A 6,000-nucleotide genomic window follows, 5' to 3' on the forward strand; every position below is an offset into this window, starting at 1 on the left:
GCTTATAATCTTGTAAAAGAATTACATGTTTGTTCTGCGTTAAGTTTTCCGGGTCGTGTCGGGTTAAAGATTAATAGACACACCACATAGTATAGTTCCGCCGCGAGATTTCCTCTCGTACCGACTGTTATACTTTATTGATTTTAATGCTCTACGGGTGTACGCCTACACTCGTATGCTAAGGTCGTGGCCATTCTTTGAATGATGCCAAGGATATCCGGGACATGGTCATTAAACCCCCAAAGGCGTTAAACAAACAAAACAACATTTTCAAACGGGTCATTTTGACAACACTTAACCACCGACCGGTTAAGGTCAATTACCCGACCAAGCGGTATTTTATATACCGTACCCCAAGCCCGTATAGGGAAAATAAGTTAAAAATATTTACCTGAGCAAATTTATACAATTTATCCCAGTCGTATACCACCAAGCAAGTACAGATAGCTTTTACTGGGCTCCTAAATCTGGAACGAAGGTTTTTAATAACCTATCAGATTCCTAACGAGTCTTTAATTAAGCCTAAGCTTAGACCAGTTAGTTTAAAAGAATGAATACGGTTTAATCGCATAAATAAGCGAAGACCGTTCTAGAATGTGGTTTTGACCCGACAAGCTTGTATACTTGTTTAATATGGGTAACTTCACCACATTCTGAATTTTGAGATGAAAATGATAAGGTTTGACCCGTTTCGGCTACTTTATGCAAACTAGTTACATAAGCCGATCCGAACGCGAAAAGTGCGTAACGGGTAACCAACAGAGTCATGAACAGGTTCCCTAAGTCAATATGCCTTAAATATGTTGTGATATCAGTAGGATACCTTTCGTTATGCCTAAAAGGAGTTTAAGACCATTTTATGCCCCGTAGGGGTATTTTGGTCATTTTAAAAGTTATAAGAGAGTTTAAATATCATTCTGAGTTCCAGGTCTGATATAATCAGTAAGAATACTTAGTTTACTAAGTTATAACAGTAGGGTATAGCATATATGTGAAATTTACTACTTATAACCAAACTATGCACCGCAGGGGCATTTTGGTAATTTCACATAGGCTTAACAGGTCAAAACTGAAAATCTGAGTTTAAAACTTTTCCTTACTGTTAAAATATAAAAAATTACTGAATATATCAGTAGGCATCAACCCTTATATATTTAAAATAGTTTTGATACCTACTATGCGTTAAAAACGCTTAAAAAGGCGATTTGAAGCCATTTCCGGGTTTGGTATAGAAAGCTGATATTTTTATTATTCCAGAAGGCTCAAAATACTTTATTTATCATATTAGATCAGTAGAAAAAGGTTTGGGGTTAAAAGGATTTGTAAAAAACTCATTTTATAGCCCAAAATGGCAAAACCGGCAAGTACCAAATCAAGCCTATAACCCTATGTTATGCTCAGCCTAAAAATAAATAAAAATCTTTAAAAATACAAAATACTATTTTATATCAGTAGTAAAAAGTTTGGTATCAAAAATTGGGTTTAGATAGGATATATGCTAATTACGCCGTTTTATTAATAAAAGGCTTTCTAAATACGCTATTGAACATAACTCCTAATCTAGACCTCAAACTGATGTCAAATTTTAGGGACAAGTTTATAAATTAGTAATAAAGATTGTTGTCCTCTCACATTTTCAAAATTCTCATTTTTGGGTCAAAAGGGCATAACGGTCAACATTTAGGCATTTAATGGAAACAAGCATGAACTAGGATTTCTATGGAACCAAGTTGTATAACCTTGGAGGGTTATACTAACTTATAATACGGTCCTAATGGAATCCTAAGGCATATCTAAATTAAACTAAATCGGGTCAGAACTGAAAGTCAAAGCAAAAGTCAACTTTTGCGACTTTCGGTTCCGAACCGAGCCTATACTTAGAATTGCTAGGTTGAATCATGCTTAGGCATGTTCAACTAATATTTACCAAGTTATTAAAGTGATAAAACTGATTTTATGACTTTTATATTAATAGTTATGAATTTATTTAAAGACTAACCTGATTGACTTTTATTTGACCCGGCAATTTAACTAAGTAAACGTGGTAATTGGGAGGTGCCCTTTTGAGGGTTTAATACCTTCCTAATTACGATCACGTAGCCATGTTCGATGCGATCAATGGCTCAACCGTTTAAAAGTCAAAGCGTTAATCGAAAACGCTTGGCTTTTCGGCTATTAACGCTAAACAACTTAAACTAAGAACGAAAGGACACTTACAAGAAGTCCAAGGAAGGAGACAACTCAAAAGGAGGTTCCCTAAAGTCAGGATCCTCAGATTTGAGTCTAGAGAGCAAGATTTCAAGAAATGGGTTAAGTGAACAAGTGAAAGCCCACCCCTATTTATAGTTTTCGGGATTGCACGAGATCGTGACAAGTGTCGGAATGTATAACCAGATCAAAACAAGTGTAAAATGGTTTTACAAATCTGGTAGCAAGCCCCTAGAATCAATTGTGTGAGAGGAGAAGCAAAACCAAAGCTGGTTTTTAGATTCTGGTTACTGGGCAAGGCTTACGGACCGCAAGGGTCCAGCCATACGGTCCGTAAGGACCTGGTCTGCACATGGGAACTTTCAATAGTTGACAGTTTTGGCCCCTGCACTTCCAAATGCCATTTCCAACATATCTAAGGCTCGTTAAACCATTTTTAAGGCTCTACAATGATGTCTAAGCATAGGGAACATGAAACATGCTCAAAAATATGCCGGATGTCGGTTCGTTTGGTCGTACGGTCCCGTTGTTCGGCTAATTACGACGAAACACGAACGGACGCTAAAAACGATCCAAATTACGCGACGAATGGAATTTTATCAAGCCAAACACTAAAATAAAATATTTTAGTGCTTACATAAATTTTTGGGTGTCCGGGGATATTCAGAATGCAAGATATGCGCGAAAATGCAAACTTGTGCACTTTTTGACACTTTTAGTCCCTGCATGACTTAAAAGTTTATTTTTGCGCACCAAACACCTCTAAGCCTATATCTAAGCTATATAAAGAATAAATAGGGTATGATTAACTTGTGGTTACATTCCAGAAGGTGCGATTCTATACGAATCGACATACTTTTGCAGTTTGACGCAATTAATCCTTTAATTGCGTAAAGTGGCGCGAAATGCCGTTTAATGACATCCAAGCCTTCCATGGCCCATAATAGGCATTCCCATGCATATGTTTAAATATTACTACGCTCCCGTTCACTTAAATGGTCACCGAAGGCGTAGATTCAAAAGTTGACGCTTTAGGCCCCTCTATTGTGCAAACTTGCGCATCTCATCATCTAATAGTATTGAAGCCTCGTCTAATCCATATTAGGCATCCTTGAAAGTATTATAAAACATCACGATGCTTAGGGTTCGCTAAAAGGTCATTCAGAGGTATAATTAAACATATTGACACTTTTAGTCCCTCTAATTTGCAAAGTTGCGCGTAACTTTACTTATAGGCATAAAAATCTTATCCGGCCATTATTTGGTATTCCCGAGAGCATAATCAAATATCATGAAGCTCCCGGTTTGTTAAAAGGTCACTCAGAGGTAAGAATTAACATGTTGACGCTTTTAACCCTTTATTGCGCAAACTTTCAATTTATTACACAAACAGCTATACTCGATTGACAAGTGGCACATTTGTGAACATAATCATCGTGAGAGGTTATTTAGAAACTTATTTTAGGTATGCTAACACTTCCAGTCCTTTCATAATCAATGTTTTCGATTTTTCAAAAAATTAGTCCTTTAAATTCAATATTTGACTTTATTAGGGTTTATTACACGTGTCAATACATTATTGGACGTGATTTTACAAGGTGTTACATATTGTGTATTCGTGGTATAAGTGGATCTCTAGTAAGTGCAATATCTTTATGTGGAGGGCGATGCTAGATAGGATCCCGACTAAAAGTGCTCTTCAAAGGAGGAATATCTTGCATGGGGATAGTATGTGCGTTTTTTGTGGCGATACTGAAGAAACTACAGATCATCTTTTCACCGCTTGTATTTTGGCTGCTGGGGTGTGGAATGGCATAAGTAATTGGTGCAATATGTCGGGTATATATGCGTTTTCGGTTGATGATTTGTTGCAGGTGGAAAATCATTTGAGGATTTCGGAAAAAAGGAAGGACATAGTATATGGCATATTCATGTTGACTTGTTGGCGTATATGGAAAGCGAGAAACGAGAAAGTGTTCTCTAGTATGGAGGTGAACGTGTTTAAAATTATTTCAGAAGTGAAGTCTTTGGGTTACCTTTGGTATAGGAGCAGGCATAAAGAGGGCTCGGTAGATTGGAAGGGTTGGTGTAATTTTTGTTTTGATGTAATGTAATTTTGTTTTTGCGGCTTATCTCCGTCTTGGAGGTAAGTTCCGTGGTCGTTTTTTAATGAAGTTATCCTTAAAAAAAATATTTTACAAGAAAATTTTAAAATTAAAATTGAATGCACATAAAAAACTAAAATGTGTATTAAGTAATGTATGTTAAAAATTAAATATACTTAACGAAATAGTTGATTATAGGTTATATTAAAACTAAAAAACGGAGACTATGAATTCAAAAAAACCAAAATTGCGATTGAGAGTTAGGGACTTAAATTCATTATTAAAAAAATAAAACAAAACAAAAAACAAGTACTAGTTTTACAAATCTTTTTATATAAGACATATTTTAAAAAAAAGTTATCGAATGCAATTTTACATGTGGTTGAAACATAGGTCCCCGTTTGGTAATCTTGTACGGGAAAGGTGGAGAGATTTTAACATGAGCGATATTGTGATCTAACTTCCTTTTGTTTGGGATTCTTGGCTCCTTGCTAGCCCTTGGTTCGTTTTATATATTTATAAAATGCCGCCGTTCAAAAAAAAGTATATATATTTAGAGATCCTGTACATTAATCCAGAAATGTGAAAAGTGTAAGAAGTGTATTATAACACTATATAACACCATATAAACACCGTATAATACTATGTAACACTATATAACACCATGTAACACTATATGACACTATATAACAATATATAACACTATACATCTATCATAGACATGCTATCAGACAAACTATAGTGTTATATTTGTTATATAGTGTTATGTAGTGTTACATAGTGTTATATGGTGTTACATATTGTTATACGATGTTTATATGGTGTTATATAGTGTTATAATACACTTCTCACACTTTTCACACTTCTGGATTAATGTACAAGATCCTCAATCTATATTTGAGTTTAAAATAAATAATTAATCAAACATCCTTAACCTAATTAAACACCTCAAGGTGCTCTCTTTTATTAAGTTAAACTTCATTCACAATAGCAACCCCTAAACAAAAATTTGTTTAGAATTCTAATTATATTATTTTATTTTCCCATTCTTTTTATAATAATTTTTTGTGTTCAAGCCAAATCTTCTATAAGAAGTAAATCTAGGGTTTCAACTTTCAAAAGCACCATCGCAGAACCCTAAACACACGTGCCTTGGGTCACTTTACTATTCACATGGTTTTGTCTCATGCACATAATTTAGACAGTTAGTTGCAGTGTGTGTTAGAAAAAGCAGCTAACTTTGTCTACTAGGTCTCTCACAAGTAAGTTATTAGGTTCGATCTTGGTTGCCCTAACACTAAGTTCACACATGTTTTTTATTTGTTTTTGTAACTACGTTCACACATGTGTTCCTATACAATTCATGAATTTTTAGACTACCTACAATAGTTATAATTTCAAAGCGTCACCTACACTAACCTAAAAACTTTCATTTTTTCTTCAACCTTAAACATTTTAAACCACCACCTTACACTTCACTTTTGTATAAATTTACATTTCAAAAAGATTATTTTAATGTGTGTGGAATTCCAAACTCCTTCAATTAGACCATGTGTAGTGGTTAAGAAAAATAATGCCCCCACCATGGGGCATTATCCGACACGTGGCAGTCCAGTCAGCATGGGGCGTTATTGCAAAAGTGGCGTAGTGGGAATAATGCATAATAATCCCTTTTAGGCGTTTTTTA

This window comes from Helianthus annuus, chromosome 12 (genome assembly GCF_002127325.2).
Source record: "Helianthus annuus cultivar XRQ/B chromosome 12, HanXRQr2.0-SUNRISE, whole genome shotgun sequence".
NCBI lineage: Eukaryota > Viridiplantae > Streptophyta > Magnoliopsida > Asterales > Asteraceae > Helianthus > Helianthus annuus.